The following is a 21441-nucleotide window of genomic DNA, read 5'->3' as shown; positions in this document are numbered from 1 at the left end:
TGACTCTCACTGTATTAGTAGCTCCAAACTCTCGCTCCCCTGGGCTCCCGCTGTTTTACTACGAACTCTCGCTCTCCTGGGCTCCAACTGTTTTAGTAACTCCGAACTCTCACTCTCCTGGTCTCCCACTTTTTTATTAGCTCCGAACTCTCGCTCTCCTGGGCTCCCTCTGTTTTATTAGCTCCAAACCCTCGCTCTCCTGTACTCCCGCTGTTTTTTAGCTCTGAATGCTCACGCTCCTCGTCTCCTGCTGTTTTAGTAGCTCCAAACTCCTGCTCTCCTGTGCTCATGCTGTTTTGTAGCTCCGAACTCTCGCTCTCCTGTTCTCCCACTGTTTTATTAGCTCTGAAATCTCGCTCACATGGGCACCCGCTGTTTTTGTAGCTCCAAACTCTCGCTCACTTGGGCTCCCGCTGCTTTAATAGCTCCGAACTCTCACTCTCCTGGTCTCCCACTGTTTTATTAGCTCCGAACTCTCGCTCTCCTGGGCTCCCTCTGTTTTATTAGCTCTAAACCCTCGCTCTCCTGGGCTCCCGCTGTTTTAGTAGCTCCGTACACTTGCTCCCCTGGGCTCCCGTTGTTTTAGTAACTTCGAACTCTCGCTCTCGTGGGCTCCCACTCTTTCAGCAGCTCAGAACTCTCGCTCACATGGACTCCCGCTGTTTCAGTAGCTCTGAACTCTCGCTCTCCTGGGCTCCCGCTGTTTTAGTATCTCCGAGCTCTCGCTCTCTTGGGCTCCCGCTGTTTTAGTAGCTCCGAACTCTCGCTCCCCTGGGCTACCGCTGTTTTAGTAACTTCGAACTCTCGCACTCCTGGGCTCCCACTGTTTTAGTAGCTCCGAACTCTTGCTCTCCTCGGCTCCCGCAGTTTCAGTATCTCCGAACTCTCGCTCACCTGGGCTCCCGCTCTTTTAGTACATCCGAACTCTCGCTCTCCTGGACTCCCGCTGTTTTAATAGCTCCAAAATCTCGCTCTCCTGGGCTCCTGCTGTTTTATTAGCTCCAAACTCTCGCTCATTTGGGCTCCCGCTGTTTTAGTAACTCCGAACTCTCACTCTCCTGGTCTCCCACTTTTTTATTAGCTCGAACTCTCGCTCTCCTGGGTTCCCTCTGTTTTAGTAGCTCCGAACTCTCGCTATCCTGGGCTCCCGCTGTTTTAGTAGCTCCAAACTCTCGCTCTCTTGGGTTCTCATTGTATTAGTAGCGCCGAACTCTCGCTCTCCTGCGCTCCTGCTGTTTTAGTACCTCCGAAATCTCCCTCTCCTGGGCTCCCTCTCTTTTGTAGCTCCAAACTCTCGCTCCCCTGGGCTCCCGCTGTTTTACTACGAACTCTCGCTCTCCTGGGCTCCAACTGTTTTAGTAGCTCCGAACTCTCGCTCTCCTGGACTCCCGCTGTTTTACTAGCTCCGAACACTCGCTCCCTGGGCTCACACTGTTTTAGTAACTTCGAACTCTCGCTCTTGTGGGCTCCAACTCTTTCAGTAGCTCCGAACTCTCGCTCTCCTGTACTCCCGCTGTTTTTGTAGCTCTGAATGCTCACGCTCCTCGTCTCCTGCTGTTTTAGTAGCTCCAAACTCCTGCTCTCCTGTGCTCATGCTGTTTTTGTAGCTCCGAACTCTCGCTCTCCTGTTCTCCCGCTGTTTTATTAGCTCTGAAATCTCGCTCACATGGGCACCCGCTGTTTTTGTAGCTCCAAACTCTCGCTCACTTGGGCTCCCGCTGCTTTAGTAGCTCCGAACTCTCACTCTCCTGGTCTCCCACTGTTTTATTAGCTCTGAAATCTCGCTCTCCTGGGCTCCCTCTGTTTTATTAGCTCCAAACCCTCGCTCTCCTGGGCTCCTGCTGTTTTATAGCACAAAACTCTTGCTCTCTTGACTCTCACTGTATTAGTAGCTCCAAACTCTCGCTCCCCTGGGCTCCCGCTGTTTTACTACGAACACTCGCTCTCCTGGGCTCCAACTGTTTTAGTAGCTCCGAACTCTCGCTCTCCTGGACTCCCGCTGTTTTACTAGCTCCGAACACTCGCTCCCCTGGGCTCACACTGTTTTAGTAACTTCGAACTCTCGCTCTCGTGGGCTCCAACTCTTTCAGTAGCTCCGAACTCTCGCTCTCCTGTACTCCCGCTGTTTTTGTAGCTCTGAATGCTCACGCTCCTCGTCTCCTGCTGTTTTAGTAGCTCCAAACTCCTGCTCTCCTGTGCTCATGCTGTTTTGTAGCTCCGAACTCTCGCTCTCCTGTTCTCCCGCTGTTTTATTAGCTCTGAAATCTCGCTCACATGGGCACCCGCTGTTTTTGTAGCTCCAAACTCTCGCTCACTTGGGCTCCCGCTGCTTTAGTAGCTCCGAACTCTCACTCTCCTGGTCTCCCACTGTTTTATTAGCTGCGAACTCTCCCTCTCCTGGGCTCCCTCTGTTTTATTAGCTCCAAACCCTCGCTCTCCTGGGCTCCCGCTGTTTTATAGCACAAAACTCTTGCTCTCTTGACTCTCACTGTATTAGTAGCTCCAAACTCTCGCTCCCCTGGGCTCCCGCTGTTTTACTATGAACTCTCGCTCTCCTGGGCTCCAACTGTTTTAGTAGCTCCGAACTCTCCCTCTCCTGGACTCCCGCTGTTTTACTAGCTCCGAACACTCGCTCCCCTGGGCTCACACTGTTTTAGTAACTTCGAACTCTCGCTCTCGTGGGCTCCAACTCTTTCAGTAGCTCCGAACTCTCGTTTTCCTGTACTCCCGCTGTTTTTGTAGCTCTGAATGCTCACGCTCCTCGTCTCCTGCTGTTTTAGTCGCTCCAAACTCCTGCTCTCCTGTGCTCATGCTGTTTTTGTAGCTCCGAACTCTCGCTCTCCTGTTCTCCCGCTGTTTTATTAGCTCTGAAATCTCGCTCACATGGGCACCCGCTGTTTTTGTAGCTCCAAACTCTCGCTCACTTGGGCTCCCGCTGCTTTAGTAGCTCCGAACTCTCACTCTCCTGGTCTCCCACTGTTTTATTAGCTCCGAATTCTCGCCCTCCTGGGCTCCCTCTGTTTTATTAGCTCCAAACCCTCGCTCTCCTGGGCTCCCGCTGTTTTATAGCACAAAACTCTTGCTCTCTTGACTCTCACTGTATTAGTAGCTCCAAACTCTCGCTCCCCTGGGCTCCAGCTGTTTTACTACGAACTCTCGCTCTCCTGGGCTCCAACTGTTTTAGTAGCTCCGAACTCTCGCTCTCCTGGACTCCCGCTGTTTTACTAGCTCCGAACACTCGCTCCCCTGGGCTCACACTGTTTTAGTAACTTCGAACTCTCGCTCTCGTGGGCTCCCACTCTTTCAGTAGCTCCGAACTCTCGCTCACCTGGGCTCCCGCTGTTTCAGTAGCTCTGAACTCTCGCTCTCCTGGGCTCCCACTGTTTAAGTATCTCCGAGCTCTCGCTCTCTTGGGCTCCCGCTGTTTTAGTAGCTCCGAACTCTCACTCCCCTGGGCTGCTGCTGTTTTATTAACTTCGAACTCTCTCTCTCCTGGGCTCCCGCTGTTTTAGTAGCTCCGAACTCTCGCTCCCCTGGGCTACCATTGTTTGAGTAACTCCGAACTCTCGCTCTCCTGGGCTCCCGCTGTTTTAGTATCTCTGAACTCTTGCTATCCTGGGCTCCCACTCTTTTAGTAGCACCAAACTCTCCCTCTCCTGGTCTCCCATTCTTTTAGTTGCTCCAAACTCTCGCTCACCTGGGCTCCCGCTCTTTCAGTACATCCGAACTCTCGCTCTCCTGAGCACCCGCTGTTATATTAACTCCGAACTCTCGCCCTCCTGGACTCCCGCTGTTTTAGTAGCTCCACTCCTTTGCTCTCCTGTGCTCCCGCTGATTTCGTATCTCTGAACTCTCGCTCTCCTGGGCTCCCGCTGTTTTTGTAGCTCCAAATTCTCGCTCACTTGGGCTCCCACTGCTTTAGTAGCTCCGAACTCTCACTCTCCTGGTCTCCCACTCTTTTATTAGCTCCGAACTCTCGCTCTCCTGGGCTCCCGCTGTTTTACTAGCTCCGAACACTCGCTCCCCTGGGCTCCCGCTGTTTTAGTAACTTCGAACTCTCGCTCTCGTGGGCTCCCACTCTTTCAGTAGCTCCGAACTCTCGCTCACCTGGGCTCCCGCTGTTTTAGTAGCTCTGAACTCTTGCTCTCTTGGGCTCCCACTGTTTCAGTAGCTCCGAGCTCTCGCTCTCTTGGGTTCCCGCTGTTTTAGTAGCTCCGAACTCTCACTCCCCTGGGCTGCCGCTGTTTTATTAACTTCGAACTCTCTCTCTCCTGGGCTCCCGCTGTTTTAGTAGCACCAAACTCTCGCTCCCCTGGGCTACCACTGTTTTAGTAACTCCGAACTCTCACTCTCCTGGGCTCCCGCTGTTTTAGTATCTCTGAACTCTTGCTATCCTGGGCTCCCACTCTTTTAGTAGCGCCAAACTCTCCCTCTCCTGGTCTCCCATTCTTTTAATTGCTCCAAACTCTCGCTCACCTGGGCTCCCGCTCTTTCAGTAAATCCGAACTCTCGCTCTCCTGAGCACCCGCTGTTTTATTAACTCCGAACTCTCGCCCTCCTGGACTCCCACTGTTTTAGTAGCTCCACTCCGTTGCTCTCCTGTGCTCCCGCTGATTTAGTATCTCTGAACTCTCGCTCTCCTGGGCTCCCGCTGTTTTACTAGCTCCAAACTCTCGCTCTCCTGGTCTCCTGCTGTTTTAGTAGCTCCGAACTCTCGCTCACCTGGGCTCCCACTGTTTCAGTAGCTTCGAACTATCACTCTCCTGGGCTCCCGCTGTTTTAGTAGCTCCAAACTCTCGCTCTCCTGGGCTCCCGCTGTTTTAGTAGCTCCGAACACTCGCTCCCCTTGGCTCCCGCTGTTTTAGTAACTTTGAACTCTCGCTCTCGTGGGCTCCCATTCTTTTAGTAGCTCCGAACTCTCACTCACCTGGGCTCCCACTGTTTTAGTAGCTCCGAACTCTTGCTTCCCTGGGCTGCCGCTGTTTTATTAACTTCGAACTCTCTCTCTCCTGGACTCCCACTGTTTTAGTAACTCCGAACACTCGCTCCCCTGGGCTACCGCTGCTTTAGTAACTTCGAACTCTCGCTCTCCTGGGCTCCCACTGTTTTAGTAGCTCCGAACTCTCGCTCTCCTGGGCTCCCACTCTTTTAGTATTTCTGTACTCTTGCTCTCCTAGTTCCCGCTGTTTCTGTAGCTCCGAATTCTCACTCACCTTGGCTCCCGCTCATTTAGTACATCCGAACTCTCGATCTCCTGGGCGCCTGCTGTTTTAGTAGCTCCAAACTCTCGCTCTCCTGGGCTCCCGCTGTTTTAGTAACTCCGAACTCTCGCCCTCCTGGATTCCCATTATTTTAGTAGCTCCACTCTGTCGCTCTCCTGTGCTCCCGCTGATTTAGTATCTCTGAACTCTCGCTCTCCTGGGCTCCTGCTATTTTAGTAGCTCCAAACTCTCGCTCTCCTGGTCTCCTGCTGTTTTAGTAGCTCCGAACTCTCGCTCACCTGGGCTCCCACTGTTTCAGTTGCTCCGAACTCTCGCTCATCTGCGCTCCCGCTTTTTTAGTACAGCTGAACTCTCGCTCTCCTGGGCTCCCGCTGTTTTAGTAGCTCTGAACTCTTGCCCTCCTGTGCTACCGCTGTTTTAGTAGCTCTGAACTCTCGCTCGCCTGGTCTTCCACTGTTTCAGTAGCTCCGAACTCTCGCTCACCTGGTTTCCCACTCTTTTATTACATCCAAACTCTCGCTCTCCTGGGCTCCCGCTGATTTAGTAGCTCTGAACTCTTGCTCTCCTCGGCTCTCGCTGTTTTAGTAGCTCCGAACTCTTGCTCTCCTGGTCTCCTGCTGCTTTAGTAGCTCCGAACTCTCGCTCACCTGGGCTCCCAGTGTTTCAGTAGCTCCGAACTCTCACTCACCTTGCCTCCCGCTCATTTAGTACATCCGAACTCTCGATCTCCTGGGCGCCTGCTGTTTTAGTAGCTCCAAACTCTCGCCCTCCTGGATTCCCACTGTTTTAGTAGCTCCACTCTGTCGCTCTCCTTGTCTCCTGCTGTTTTAGTAGCTCCGAACTCTCACTCTCCTTGTCTCCCGCTGTTTCAGTAGTTCCGAACTCTCTCTCTCCGGGGCTCTCGCTGTTTTATTAGCTCCGAACTCTCGCTCTCCTGGGCTCCCTCTCTTTTGTAGCTCCGAACACTCGCTCCCCTGGGCTCCCACTGTTTTGGTAGCTCCAAACTCTCGCTCCCCAGGGCTCCCACTGTTTTAGTAGCTCCGAACTCTCGCTCTTCTTGTCTCCCGCTGTTTCAGTAGCTACAAACTCTCTCTCTCCGGGGCTCTCGCTGTTTTATTAGCTCCGAACTCTCGCTCTCCTGGGCTCCCTCTGTTTTGGTAGCTCCAAACTCCCGCTCCCCAGGGCTCCCACTGTTTTAATAGCTCTGAACTCTCGCTCTCCTGGCCTCCCGCTGTTTTAGTATCTCTGAGATCTCGCTCTCTTGGGCTCCCGCTGTTTTAGCAGCTCCGAACTCTCGCTACCCTGGGCTGCCACTGTTATATTAACTTCGAACTCTCTCTCTCCTGGGCTCCCGCTGTTTTAGTAGCTCTGAACTCTCGCTCCCCTGGACTACCGCTGTTTTAGTAAATTCAAACTCTCGCTCTCCTGGGCTCCCACTGTTTAATAGCTCCGAACTCTCGCTCTCCTGGGCTCCCGCTGTTTTAGTATCTCTGAAATCTTGCTCTCCTGGTTCCCGCTGTTTTTGTAGCTCCGAATTCTCACTCTCCTGGTTTCCCACTGTTTTAGTAGCTCCGAACTCTCGCGCACCTGGGCTCACGCTCTTTTAGTACATCCGAAATCTCGCTCTCCTGGGCTCCTGCTGTTTTAGTAACTCCAAACTCTCGCCCTCGCTGTTTTAGTAGCTCCACTCTGTCACTCTCCTGTGCTCCTGCTGATTTAGTATCTCTGAATTCTCACTCTCCTGGGCTCCCGCTGTTTTAGTAGCTCCGAACGCTCACTCTCCTGTGCTCCTGCTGTTTTAGTAGCTTCGAACTCTTGCTCCCCTGGGCTGCCGCTGTTTTAGTAACTTCAAACTCTCGCTCTCCTGGGCTCTCGCTGTTTTAGTAGCTCTGAACTCTCGCTCCCCTGGGCTCCCGCTCTTTTAGTAACTTCGAACTCTCGCTCTCTTGGGCTCCCACTGTTTAATAGCTCCGAACTCTCGCTCTCCTGGGCTCCCGCTGTTTTAGTATCTCTGAAATCTTGCTCTCCTGGTTCCCGCTGTTTTTGTAGCTCCGAATATTCACTCTCCTGGTTTCCCACTGTTTTAGTAGCTCCGAACTCTCGCGCACCTGGGCTCACGCTCTTTTAGTACATCCGAAATCTCGCTCTCCTGGGCTCCCGCTGTTTTAGTAACTCCAAACTCTCGCCCTCGCGGTTTTAGTAGCTCCACTCTGCCGCTCTCCTGTGCTCCTGCTGATATGGTATCTCTGAATTCTCGCTCTCCTGGGCTCCCGCTGTTTTAGTAGCTCTGAAATCTTGCTCTCCTGGTTCCCGCTGTTTTTGTAGCTGCGAATTCTCACTCTCCTGGTTTCCCACTGATTTAGTAGCTCCGAACTCTTGCGCACCTGGGCTCATGCTGCTTTAGTACATCCAAAATCTCGCTCTCCTGGGTTCCCGCTGTTTTAGTAACTCCAAAGTCTCACCCTCGCTGTTTTAGTAGCTCCACTCTGTCACTCTCCTGTGCTCCTGCTGATTTAGAATCTCTGAATTCTCGCTCTCCTGGGCTCCCGCTGTTGTAGTAGCTCCGAACGCTCACTCTCCTGGGCTGCCGCTATTTTAGTAACTTCAAACTCTCGCTCTCCTGGGCTCCAGCTGTTTTAGTAGCTCCGAACTCTCGCTCCCCTGGGCTCCCGCTGTTTTAGTAACTTCGAACTCTCGCTCTCTTGGGCTCCCACTGTTTAATAGCTCCGAACGCTCGCTCTCCTGGGCTCCCGCTGTTTTAGTATCTCTGAAATCTTGCTCTCCTGGTTCCCGCTGTTTTTGTAGCTCCGAATTCTCACTCTCCTGGGCTCCCACTGTTTTAGTAGCTCCGAACTCTCGCTCTCCTGGTCTCCTGCTGTTTTAGTAGCTCCGAACTCTCGCTCACCTGGGCTCCCACTGTTTCAGTTGCTCTGAACTCTCGCTCACCTGCGCTCCCGCTGTTTTAGTACATCCGAACTCTCGCTCTCCTGGGCTCCCGCTGTTTTAGTAGCTCTGAACTCTCGCCCTACTGTGCTACTGCTGTTTTAGTATCTCTGACCTCTTGCTCTCCTGGGCTCCAACTGTTTTATTAGCTCCGAACTCTTGCTCTCCTGGTCTCCTGATGCTTTAGTAGCTCCGAATTCTCGCTCACCTGGGCTCCCAGTGTTCCAGTAGCTCTGAACTCTCGCTCACGTTGGCTCCCGCTCATTTAGTACATCCGAACTCTCGCTCGCCTTGTCTCCTGCTGTTTTAGTAGCTCCGAACTCTCGCTCTCCTTGTCTCCCGCTGTTTCAGTAGCTCCGAACTCTCTCTCTCCGGGGCTCTCGCTGTTTTGGTAGCTCCAAACTCTCGCTCCCCAGGGCTCCCACTGTTTTAGTAGCTCCGAACTCTCGCTCCACTGGGCTCCTTCTGTTTTGCTAACTTCGAATTCTCGCTCTCCTGTGCTCCCACTGATTTTGTAGCTCTGAACGCTCACGCTCCTTGTCTCCTGCTGTTTTATTAGCTCCGAACTCTCACTCTCCTGGTCTCCCACTGTTTTATTAGCTCCGAACCCTCACTCTCCTGGGCTCCCGCTGTTTTAGTAGCTCCGAATCCTCGCTCTCCTGGGCTCCCGCTGTTTTAGTAGCTCAAACGTCTCGCTCTCTTGGGCTCTCACTGTATTAGTAGCTCCGAACTCTCGCTCTCCTGTGGTCCCGCTGTTTTAGTAGCTCCGAACTCTCGCTTCACTGGGCTCCTTCTGTTTTGCTAACTTCGAATTCTCACTCTCCTGTGCTCCCGCTGATTTTGTAGCTCTGAACGCTCACGCTCCTTGTCTCCTGCTGTTTTATTAGCTCCGAACTCTCACTCTCCTGCTCTCCCACTGTTTTATTAGCTCCGAACTCTCGCTCTCCTGGGCTCCCTCTGTATTATTCGCTCCGAACCCTCGCTCTCCTGGGCTCCCGCTGTTTTAGTAGCTCAAAAGTCTCGCTCTCTTGGGCTCTCACTGTATTAGTAGCTCCGAACTCTCGCTCTCCTGTGGTCCTGCTGTTTTAGTAGCTCCGAACTCTCGCTTGACTGGGCTCCTTCTGTTTTGCTAACTTCGAATTCTCACTCTCCTGTGCTCCCGCTGATTTTGTAGCTCTGAACGCTCACGCTCCTTGTCTCCTGCTGTTTTATTAGCTCCGAACTCTCACTCTCCTGCTCTCCCACTGTTTTATTAGCTCCGAACTCTCGCTCTCCTGGGCTCCCTCTGTATTATTAGCTCTGAACCCTCGCTCTCCTGGGCTCCCGCTGTTTTAGTAGCTCCGAACTCTCACTCTCCTGTGCTCCTGCTGTTTTAGTAGCTCCGAACTCTTGCTTCCCTGGGCTGCCGCTGTTTTATTAACTTCGAACTCTCTCTCTCCTGGACTCCCACTGTTTTAGTAACTCCGAACACTCGCTCCCCTGGGCTACCGCTGCTTTAGTAACTTCGAACTCTCGCTCTCCTGGGCTCCCACTGTTTTAGTAGCTCCGAACTCTCGCTGTCCTGGGCTCCCACTGTTTTAGTATTTCTGTACTCTTGCTCTCCTTGTTCCCGCTGTTTCTGTAGCTCCGAATTCTCGCTCACCTTGGCTCCCGCTCATTTAGTACATCCGAACTCTCGATCTCCTGGGCGCCTGCTGTTTTAGTAGCTCCAAACTCTCGCTCTCCTGGGCTCCCGCTGTTTTAGTAACTCCGAACTCTCGCCCTCCTGGATTCCCATTATTTTAGTAGCTCCACTCTGTCGCTCTCCTGTGCTCCCGCTGATTTAGTATCTCTGAACTCTCGCTCTCCTGGGCTCCTGCTATTTTACTAGCTCCAAACTCTCGCTCTCCTGGTCTCCTGCTGTTTTAGTAGCTCCGAACTCTCGCTCACCTGGGCTCCCACTGTTTCAGTTGCTCCGAACTCTCGCTCATCTGCGCTCCTGCTTTTTTAGTACAGCTGAACTCTCGCTCTCCTGGGCTCCCGCTGTTTTAGTAGCTCTGAACTCTTGCCCTCCTGTGCTACCGCTGTTTTAGTAGCTCCGAACTCTCGCTCTCCTGGTCTTCCACTGTTTCAGTAGCTCCGAACTCTCGCTCACCTGGTTTCCCACTCTTTTATTACATCCGAACTCTCGCTCTCCTGGGCTCCCGCTGATTTAGTAGCTCTGAACTCTTGCTCTCCTGGGCTCTCGCTGTTTTAGTAGCTCCAAACTCTTGCTCTCCTGGTCTCCTGCTGCTTTAGTAGCTCCGAACTCTCGCTCACCTGGGCTCCCAGTGTTTCAGTAGCTCCGAACTCTCACTCACCTTGGCTCCCGGTCATTTAGTACATCCGAACTCTCGATCTCCTGGGCGCCTGCTGTTTTAGTAGCTCCAAACTCTCGCCCTCCTGGATTCCCACTGTTTTAGTAGCTCCACTCTGTCGCTCTCCTTGTCTCCTGCTGTTTTAGTAGCTCCGAACTCTCACTCTCCTTGTCTCCCGCTGTTTCAGTAGTTCCGAACTCTCTCTCTCTGGCGCTCTCGCTGTTTTATTAGCTCCGACCTCTCGCTCGCCTGAGCTCCATCTCTTTTGTAGCTCCGAACACTCGCTCCCCAGGGCTCCCACAGTTTTAGTAACTCCGAACTCTCGCTCCACTGGGCTCCTGCTGTTTCGCTAACTTCGAATTCTCGCTCTCCTGTGCTCCCGCTGTTTTAGTATCTCTGAACTCTTGCTATCCTGGGCTCCCACTCTTTTAGTAGCACCAAACTCTCCCTCTCCTTGTCTCCCATTCTTTTAGTTGCTCCAAACTCTCGCTCACCTGGGCTCCCGCTCTTTCAGTACATCCAAACTCTCGCTCTCCTGAGCACCCGCTGTTTTATTAACTCCAAACTCTCGCCCTCCTGGACTCCCACTGTTTTAGTAGCTCCACTCCGTTGCTCTCCTGCGCTCCCGCTGATTTAGTACCTCTGAACTCTCGCTCTCCTGGGCTCCCGCTGTTTTACTAGCTCCAAACTCTCGCTCTCCTGGTCTCCTGCTGTTTTAGTAGCTCCGAACTCTCGCTCACCTGGGCTCCCACTGTTTCAGTAGCTTCGAACTCTCACTCTCCTGGGCTCCCGCTGTTTTAGTAGCTCCAAACTCTCGCTCTCCTGGGCTCCCGCTGTTTTAGTAGCTCCGAACACTCGCTCCGCTGGGCTCCCGCTGTTTTAGTAACTTTGAACTCTCGCTCTCGTGGGCTCCCATTCTTTTAGTAGCTCCGAACTCTCACTCACCTGGGCTCCCACTGTTTTAGTAGCTCCGAACTCTTGCTTCCCTGGGCTGCCGCTGTTTTATTAACTTCGAACTCTCTCTCTCCTGGACTCCCACTGTTTTAGTAACTCCGAACACTCGCTCCCCTGGGCTACCGCTGCTTTAGTAACTTCGAACTCTCGCTCTCCTGGGCTCCCACTGTTTTAGTAGCTCTGAACTCTCGCTCTCCTGGGCTCCCACTGTTTTAGTATTTCTGTACTCTTGCTCTCCTAGTTCCCGCTGTTTCTGTAGCTCCGAATTCTCGCTCACCTTGGCTCCCGCTCATTTATTACATCCGAACTCTCGATCTCCTGGGCGCCTGCTGTTTTAGTAGCTCCAAACTCTCGCTCTCCTGGGCTCCCGCTGTTTTAGTAACTCCGAACTCTCGCCCTCCTGGTCTCCTGCTGTTTTAGTAGCTCCGAACTCTCGCTCACCTGGGCTCCCAGTGTTTCAGTTGCTCCGAACACTCGCTCATCTGCGCTCCCGCTTTTTTAGTAGCTCCAAACTCTCGCTCTCCTGGTCTCCTGCTGTTTTAGTAGCTCCGAACTCTCGCTCACCTGGTTTCCCACTCTTTTATTACATCCGAACTCTTGCTCTCCTGGGCTCTCACTTTTTTAGTAGCTCCGAACTCTCGCTCACCTGGGCTCCCAGTGTTTCAGTAGCTCCGAACTCTCACTCACCTTGGCTCCCGCTCATTTAGTACATCCGAACTCTCGATCTCCTGGGCGCCTGCTGTTTTAGTAGCTCCAAACTCTCGCCCTCCTGGATTCCCACTGTTTTAGTAGCTCCACTCTGTCGCTCTCCTTGTCTCCTGCTGTTTTAGTAGCTCCGAACTCTCACTCTCCTTGTCTCCCGCTGTTTCAGTAGTTCCGAACTCTCTCTCTCCGGGGCTCTCGCTGTTTTATTAGCTCCGAACTCTCGCTCTCCTGGGCTCCCTCTCTTTTGAAGCTCCAAACACTCGCTCCCCTGGGCTCCCACTGTTTTGGTAGCTCCAAACTCTCGCTCCCCAGGGCTCCCACTGTTTTAGTAGCTCCGAACTCTCGCTCTCCTTGTCTCCCGCTGTTTCAGTAGCTACGAACAGTCTCTCTCCGGGGCTCCCACTGTTTTAATAGCTCTAAACTCTCGCTCTACTGGGCTCCCGCTGTTTTAGTATCTCCGAGATCTCGCTCTCTTGGGCTCCCGCTGTTTCAGCAGCTCCGAACTCTCGCTCCCCTGGGCTGCCACTGTTATATTAACTTCGAACTCTCTCTCTCCTGGGCTCCCGCTGTTTTAGTAGCTCTGAACTCTCGCTCCCCTGGACTACCGCTGTTTTAGTAAATTCAAACTCTCGCACTCCTGGGCTCCCACTGTTTAATAGCTCTGAACTCTCGCTCTCCTGGGCTCCCGCTGTTTTAGTATCTCTGAAATCTTGCTCTCCTGGTTCCCGCTGTTTTTGTAGCTCCGAATTCTCACTCTCCTGGTTTCCCACTGTTTTAGTAGCTCCGAACTCTCGCGCACCTGGGCTCACGCTCTTTTAGTACATCCGAAATCTCGCTCTCCTGGGTTCCCGCTGTTTTAGTAACTCCAAACTCTCGCCCTCGCTGTTTTAGTAGCTCCACTCTGTCGCTCTCCTGTGCTCCTGCTGATTTAGTATCTCTGAATTCTCGCTCTCCTGGGCTCCCGCTGTTTTAGTAGCTCCGAACGCTCACTCTCCTGTGCTCCTGCTGTTTTAGTAGCTTCGAACTCTCGCTCCCCTGGGCTGCCGCTGTTTTAGTAACTTCAAACTCTCGCTCTCCTGGGCTCTCGCTGTTTTAGTAGCTCTGAACTCTCGCTCCCCTGGGCTCCCGCTCTTTTAGTAACTTCGAACTCTCGCTCTCTTGGGCTCCCACTGTTTAATAGCTCCGAACTCTCGCTCTCCTGGGCTCCCGCTGTTTTAGTATCTCTGAAATCTTGCTCTCCTGGTTCCCGCTGTTTTTGTAGCTCCGAATATTCACTCTCCTGGTTTCCCACTGTTTTAGTAGCTCCGAACTCTCGCGCACCTGGGCTCACGCTCTTTTAGTACATCCAAAATCTCGCTCTCCTGGGCTCCCGCTGTTTTAGTAACTCCAAACTCTCGCCCTCGCTGTTTAAGTAGCTCCACTCTGTCGCTCTCCTGTGCTCCTGCTGATATGGTATCTCTGAATTCTCGCTCTCCTGGGCTCCCGCTGTTTTAGTAGCTCCGAACTCTCACTCTCCTGTACTACTGCACTTTTTGTAGCTTCGAACTCTCGCTCCCCTGGGCTGCCGCTGTTTTAGTAACTTCAAACTCTCGCTCTCCTCGGCTCCCGCTGTTTTAGTAGCTCCGAACTCTCGCTCCCCTGGGTTCCCGCTGTTTTAGTAACTTCGAACTCTCGCTCTCCTGGGCTCCCACTGTTTTAGTAGCTCCGAACTCTCGCTCCCCTGGGCTCCCACTGCTTTAGTAGCTACACTCTGTCGCTCTCCTATGCTCCCGCTGATTTAGTATCTCTGAACTCTTGCTCTCCTGGGCTCCTGCTATTTGAGTAGCTCCGAACTCTCGCTCCTGGTCTCCTGCTATTTTAGTAGCTCTGAACTCTCCCTCACCTGGGCCCCAACTGTTTCAGTTGCTCCGAACTGTTGCTCACCTGCACTCCCGCTGTTTTAGTACATCCGAACTCTCGCTCTCCTGGGCTCCCGTTGTTTTAGTAGCTCCGAATTCTCGCCGTCCTGTGCTACCGCTGTTTTAGTAGCTCCGAACTCTCGCTCTCCTGGTCTCCCACTGTTTCAGTAGCTCCGAACTCTCGCTCACCTGGTCTCCCACTCTTTTAGTAAATCCGAACTCTCGCTCTCCTGGGCTGCCGCAGATTTAGTATCTCTGAACTCTTGCTCTCCTGGGCTCCCACTGTTTTAGAAGCTCCGAACTCTTGCTCTCCTGGTCTCCTGCTTCTTTAGTAGCTCCGAACTCTCGCTCACCTGGGCTCCCAGTGTTTCAGTAGCTCCGAACTCTCGCTCACCTGGGCTACCGCTAATTTAGTACATCCGAACTCTCAATCTCCTGGGCGCCTGCTGTTTTAGTAGCTCCGAACTCTCGCTGGATTCCCGCTGTTTTAGTAGCTCCACTCTGTTGCTCTCCTTGTCTCCTGCTGTTTTAGTAGCTCCGAACTCTCGCTCTCCTTGTCTCCCGCTGTTTTAGTAGCTCTGAACTCTCGCTCCCCTGGGCTCCCGCTGTTTCAGTAGCTCCGAACTCTCGCTCACCTGGGCTCCCGCTCTTTTTGTACATCCGAACTCTCGCTCTCCTGGACACCCGCTTGATGCGCTATCAATTACTCATAAAAGACTGAGAGTTAGAAGAGTAACCAAAGGCTTTTATTAACAACAGAATGGAGGTCTGCCTCGAGTGGTCGACCGGTCCAGGATACAAAGGGCTGGGGAGCAGTCACCTTTATACTAGGACCTGTGGGAGGAGTCAGCCGAGGCATGTACACAGTGGAATACAAACAGGACAAACAGGAATACAAACAGTGGTTTACCACATTCACCCCTTGTTTAAAATTGAGTCCGGCGGGGTGAAGTGTATTAAAAGTTAGTGTATTGGAGTCTCTCCGGAGGTCTTGTCTGCCGCTGTGATCGGCGTGGCGACGGCAGGGGTAGTGAAGCTTCCGGCGTCGAGTCCAGTGTAGGCTGTGGCACAGGCGTGTCGTCCTCGTAGATGTCGAGCGGGTCGCGGGGCCCAGGCCTGCCGTCTGCTGGGGCTGGATATCGGATCGTGGGGGGGGGTGGTAGTGGGTAGTGGGTTACTGCGGCCCCCGAGGATGCAAGGTCTCTTATGGAGACTGTGTCCTCCCGCCCGTCCGGGTATGCGATGTAAGCATACTGGGGGTTGGCGTGGAGGAGGTCGACCCTCTCGACCAGGGGTTCCATTTTATGGGTCCTCACGTGTCTTCTCAGTAGGACCGGCCCTGGGGACGTCAGCCATGGCGGGTAGCGATGTCCCCGATGTGGACTTCCTTGGGAAGACAAACATTTTCTCATGAGGGGTGGCGTTAGTGACAGTGCAGAGCAGTGACCGAATAGAGTGGAGCGCATCGGGGAGCACATCCTGCCAGCGGGAGGTTGGAAGGCCCCTAGACTTTAAGGCTAGCAGGACGGCCTTCCAAACTGTCGCATTTTCTCTTTCCACCTGTCCGTTCCCCCGGGGGTTGTAACTGGTGGTCCTGCTTGTGGCAATACCCCTAGTTAGCAGGTACTGACGGAGTTCGTCGCTCATAAACGATGAGCCCCGGTCGCTATGGATATAGCTGGGGAAGCCGAACAGGGTGAAGAGGTTGTTCAGACATTTAATGACCGTGGCACTGGTCATGTCCGGGCAGGGGAAGGCGAACGGGAAACGGGAGTACTCATCAATAATATTGAGGAAGTACACATTGCGGTCGGAGGAGGGGAGAGGCCCTTTAAAATCAACGCTCAGGCGCTCGAAGGGGCGAGTGGCTTTTATCAGGTGGGCCCTGTCTGGTCTATAAAAGTGCGGTTTGCACTCAGCGCAGACTTGGCAGTTTCTGGTCATGGTCCTGACCTCCTCAATAGAGTAAGGCAGGTTGCGGGCCTTGATGAGGTGGAAGAACCTGGTGACCCCCGGGTGGCAGAGGTCATTGTGGAGGGCCCGTAGTCTATCGATCTGCGCGCTGGCGCAGGTGCCACGCGATAGCGCATCCGGGGGTTCATTTAGCTTCCCGGGCCGGTACAAGATCTCGGAGTTGTAGGTGGAAAGTTCGATTCTCCACCTCAAGATCTTGTCATTTTTGATTTTGCCCCTCTGCTTGTTGTTAAACATAAAAGCAACTGAACGCTGGTCAGTGAGCAGGGTAAATCGTTTTCCGGCCAGGTAGTGCCTCCAATGACGCACAGCCTCCACAATAGCCTGGGCCTCCTTCTCAACAGCGGAGTGTCTGGTCTCCGGGCCTTGGAGGGTTCGTGAAAAGAAGGCCACGGGTCTCCCCGCCTGATTGAGGGTAGCGGCCAGGGCAAAGTCGGACGCGTCGCTTTCCACCTGGAAGGGGATGGATTCGTCCACTGCGTGCATGGTGGCTTTGGCAATGTCCTCCTTGATACGGTGGAAGGCTAAGCGGGCCTCTGCCGTCAAGGGAAAAGAGGTGGACTTGATCAGCGGACGGGCCTTGTCCGCATAGTAGGGGACCCACTGGGCGTAATAGGAGAAAAACCCTAGGCACCTCTTCAGGGCCTTGAGGCAGTGGGGCAGTGGAAGTTCCATAAGGGGACGCATCCGGTCGGGGTCGGGGCCGATGACTCCGTGTTCCACAACACAGCCAAGGATGGCGAGGCGGTTTGTGCGGAATATGCACTTCTCCTTGTTATATGTCAGGTTTAGGAGTTGGGCGGTGCGGAGGAATTTTTCGAGGTTTGCGTCATGGTCCTGCAAGTCACGGCCGCAGATGGTCACATTGTCCAGATATGGGAAAGTGGCCTGCAACGCATTTTGATCTACCATCCGGTCCATCTCCCTTTGGAAGACGGAGACCCCGTTGGTGACGCCAAAGGGAACCCTAAGGAAGTGGTAGAGGCGGCCGTTTGCCTCAAAGGCAGTATACTGGCGGTCCTCAGGGCGGATAGGGAGCTGGTGGTACGCTGATTTCAGGTCAATGGTCGAGAAGACGCGGTACTGCGCGATCTGGTTGACCATATCAGCTATACGGGGGAGTGGGTAGGCGTCCAGCAGGGTGTAGCGATTTATTGTCTGGCTGTAGTCGATGACCAGGCGCTGTTTCTCGCCGGTCTTAACGACCACAACCTGGGCTCGCCAGGGGCTGGTGCTGCCCTCAATAATCCCTTCTTTCAGGAGCCGCTCCACTTCGGTTTTAATGAAAACCCTGTCCCCGGCACTGTATCGCCTGCTCTTTGTGGCGATGGGCTTACAGTCGGGGGTGAGGTTAGCAAACAGTGGTGGGGGGGTGACTCTGAGTGTGGAGAGGTTGCACCTGGTGCGCGGCGGGCAATTTGGAAGCTGCTGGCTGCGGACTGTGAGTGGGGGTAGGGGTCCACCGTACGCCATCGTAACACTTTTAAGGTGGCACTGAAAATCTAACCCCAGCAGGACGGCAGCGCAGAGGTCAGGCAGGACCAGAAGTTTAAAATGATCGTACACGGTCCCGTCTACTACGAGTGTCACCACGCAGTAGCCGCCGATGTCCGCCGACTGGGACTCGGAGGCCATAGAAATCCGCTGTTGCGCAGGCAAGACTGGGAGAGAGCAACGCCGCACCGTGTCGGGGTGGATGAAGCTCTCCGTGCTCCCAGAGTCAAAAAGGCAGATTGTATCGTGACCATTTACCTTAATGTCCATTGTGGAACTGGCCAGTTGGTGCGGTCTCGCTTGGTCCAGTGTAACGGATGCCAGCGTAGGGGTCGGTGTGTCGCTGCGGGTATCAGATGAGGCGGTGTCGGGGGCCTGCTGCGTCCCGGCTGTCGTCCAAGATGGCGGCGTCCATGATCCCCATGTGGCTGGAGGCGTCCAAAATGGCTGCTGTACCGGTGATTCGCACATGGCCGGGGAGGTGCAAGATGGCGGCCCGCATGGCCCACACGCGGCGCTGCTGGGGTTCGGGGTGGCTTTGGCCCTGCAGACGCTAGCGTAGTGTTCCTTCTTCCCGCAGCCCGAGCAGATCGCGTTTTTCGCCGGGCAGCGCGCTCTGGGGTGTTTTGCCTGGCCACAGAAGTAGCATTTCTGGCCTTGGGGCACTGCTGTCTGGCCTTGGGACACTGCTGCGGTAGTTGGGCCATTGTTGGGGTGTGGCTGGGGTGGCACGGCGCTATGAGGCGGTCCTACCGTGTCCCAGGCTGTCATTCCCCGCGGCGTCCACGGTGCAGAGGAGTAGGCATCCATGCCCTGGTAGGCTGCATCCAACGATAGTGCTAGTTCAGAGGCCTTGTTGAGGTCGAGGTTACTCTGCTCCAACAGTCGCTGTCGGGTGTAATTGGATCTGTGGCCCGCTACAAAAGCGTCCCGGATAAGTTCCTCTGTGTACACGGCGGCCTTTACATCCTTACAACCACAGGCCCGGCCAAGCACAGACAGTGCCTGAAGGTATTCCACGGTCGATTCCCCAGGTTGTTGTTTACGACTCCCCAGAAGGTGCCTGGCGTACACTTCGTTCACTGGGCGCGTGTACTGGTCCTTGAGGAGCTTGATAGCGTCCGCATACGAGGTCGCGTCTTGGATGACCGAGTACACTCGGTGGTTCACTTTGGAGGTCAGGACATCCAGTTTGTCCTCGTCCGATTTGATTGCTTCTGAGGCGGTCAGGAATTTTTCGAAACACTTAAGCCAGTGAGTAAACTTGGTGGATGAGTCCGCCTCCCGATGAAATAAGTCCAGGCATGCTGGTGTGAGGATCTTCTCCATTATAAAAATGTTGTTAATAAAATTGATGCGCTATCAATTACTCATAAAAGACTGAGAGTTAGAAGAGTAACCAAAGGCTTTTATTAACAACAGAATGGAGGTCTGCCTCGAGTGGTCGACCAGTCCAGGATACAAAGGGCTGGGGAGCAGTCACCTTTATACTAGGATCTGTGGGAGGAGTCAGCCGAGGCATGTACACAGTGGAATACAAGCAGGACAAACAGGAATACAAACAGTGGTTTACCACACCGCTGTTTTAGTAGCTCCGAAATCTCGCTCTCCTGGGCTCCCGCTGTTTTATTAGCTCCAAACTCTCGCTCAGTTTGGCACCCGCTATTTTAGTAACTCCGAACTCTCACTCTCCTGGTCTCCCACTTTTTTATTAGCTCCGAACTCTCGCTCTCCTGGGCTCCCTCTGTTTAAGTAGCTCTGAACTCTCGCTCTCCTGGGCTCCCGCTGTTTTAGTAGCTTCAAACTCTCGCTCTCTTGGGTTCTCGCTGTATTAATAGCTCTGAACTCTCGCTCTCCTGCGCTACTGCTGTTTTAGTACCTCCGAACTCTTGCTCCCCTGGGCTGCCGCTGTTTCAGTAACTTCGAACTCTCGCTCTCCTGGGCTCCCGCTGTTTTAGTAGCTCCGAACTCTCGCTCCCCTGGGCTCCCGCTGTTATTGTAACTTCGAACACTCGCTCTCCTGGGCTCCCACTGTTTTCGTAGCTCCGAACTCTGGCTTTCCTGGGCTCCCACTGTTTTAGTATCTCTGAACTCTTGCAGTCCTGGGCTCCCGCTGTTTTAGTAGCTCCGAATTCTCGCTCTCGTGGTCTCCCGCTGTTTTAGTAGCTCCGAACTCTCGCTCACTTGGGCTTCCACTGTTTCAGTAGCTCCGAACACTCTCTCTCCGGGGCTCTCGCTGTTTTATTAGCTCCGAACTCTCGCTCACCTGGGCTCCCTCTCTTTTGTAGCTCCGAACACTCGCTCCCCAGGGCTCCCACAGTTTTATTAACTCCGAACTCTCGCTCCACTGGGCTCCTGCTGTTTCCCTAACTTCGAATTCTCGCTCTCCTGTGCTCCCGCTGTTTTTGTAGCTCTGAACACTCACGCTCCTTGTCTCCTGCTGTTCTATTAGCTCCGAACTCTCACTCTCCTGGTCTCCCACTGTTTTATTAGCTCCGAACTCTCACTCCCCTGGGCTGCCTCTGTTTTTATTAGCTCTGAACCCTCACTCTGCTGGGCTCCCGCTGTTTTAGTAGCTCAAAACTCTCGCTCTCTTGGGCTCCCACTGTTTTAGTAGCTCTGAACTCTCGCTCTCCTGTGCTCCCGCTGTTTTAGTAGCTCCAAACTCTCGCTCTCCTGGGCTCTGGCTGTTTTAGTAGCTCCGAACACTCGCTCTCCTGGGCTCCCGCTGTTTTAGTAACTTCGAACTCTCGCTCTCGTGGACTCCCGCTATTTTAGTAGCTCCAAACTCTCGCTCACCTGGGCTCCCGCTGTTTTAGTAGCTCCACTCTGTCGCTCTCCTTGTCTCCTGCTGTTTTAGTAGCACCGAACTCTCGCTCTCCTTCTCTCCTGCTGTTTCAGTAGCTCCAAACTCTCTCTCTCTGGTGCTCTCACTGTTTTATTAGCTCCGAACTCTCGCTCTCCTGGGCTCCCTCTCTTTTGTAGCTCCGAAAACTCGCTCCCCTGGGCTACCGCTGTTTTAGTAACTTCAAACTCTCACTCTCCTGGGCTCCCACTGTTTAATAGCTCTGAACTCTCGCTCTCCTGGGCTCCCGCTGTTTTAGTATCTCTGAAAACTTGCTCTCCTGGTTCCTGCTGTTTTTGTAGCTGCGAATTCTCACTCTCCTGGTTTCCCACTGATTTAGTAGCTCCGAACTCTTGCGCACCTGGGCTCATGCTGCTTTAGTACATCCGAAATCTCGCTCTCCTGGGTTCCCGCTGTTTTAGTAACTCCAAACTCTCACCCTCGCTGTTTTAGTAGCTCCACTCTGTCACTCTCCTGTGCTCCTGCTGATTTAGAATCTCTGAATTCTCGCTTTCCTGGGCTCCGGCTGTTTTAGTAGCCCCGAACTCTTGCTCTCCTGGGCTCCCGCTGTTTTCGTAGCTCTGTAATATCACTCTCCTGGGCTCCTGCTGTTTTAGTGGCTCCGAACTCTCACTCTCCAGGGCTCCCACTGTTTTATTAGCTCTGAACTCTCACTCTCCTGGGCTCCAGTTGTTTTAGTAGCTCTGAACTCTCGCTCTCCTGGGCAACCACTCTTTTAGTAGCTCCGAACTCTCGCTCACCTGGGCTCCTGCTGTTTTGCTAACACCGAACTCTTGCTCTCCTGGTCTCCCGCTGTGTCAGTAGCTTCGAACTCTCGCTCTCCTGGGCTCCCGCTGTTTTAGTAGCTCCAAACTCTCGTTCTCCTTCGCTCCCGCTTTTCTGGTAGCTCCGAACTCTCGCTCTCCTGGACTCCCGCTGTGTCAGTAGCTTCGAACTCTCGCTCTCCTGGGCACCCACTGTTTTATTAACTCCGAACTCTCGCTCTCCTGGGCCCTCGCTGTTTTAGTAGCTCCAAACACTCGCTGTCCTGGGCTCCCACTGTTTTAGTA

The sequence above is a fragment of the Somniosus microcephalus genome, chromosome 10 (genome assembly GCF_052327205.1).
Source record: "Somniosus microcephalus isolate GS21.2 chromosome 10, FLI_Smic_1.0, whole genome shotgun sequence".
In the NCBI taxonomy this organism is placed as follows: Eukaryota; Metazoa; Chordata; class Chondrichthyes; order Squaliformes; family Somniosidae; genus Somniosus; species Somniosus microcephalus.
Note: the sequence above shows the minus strand (reverse complement) of the source record.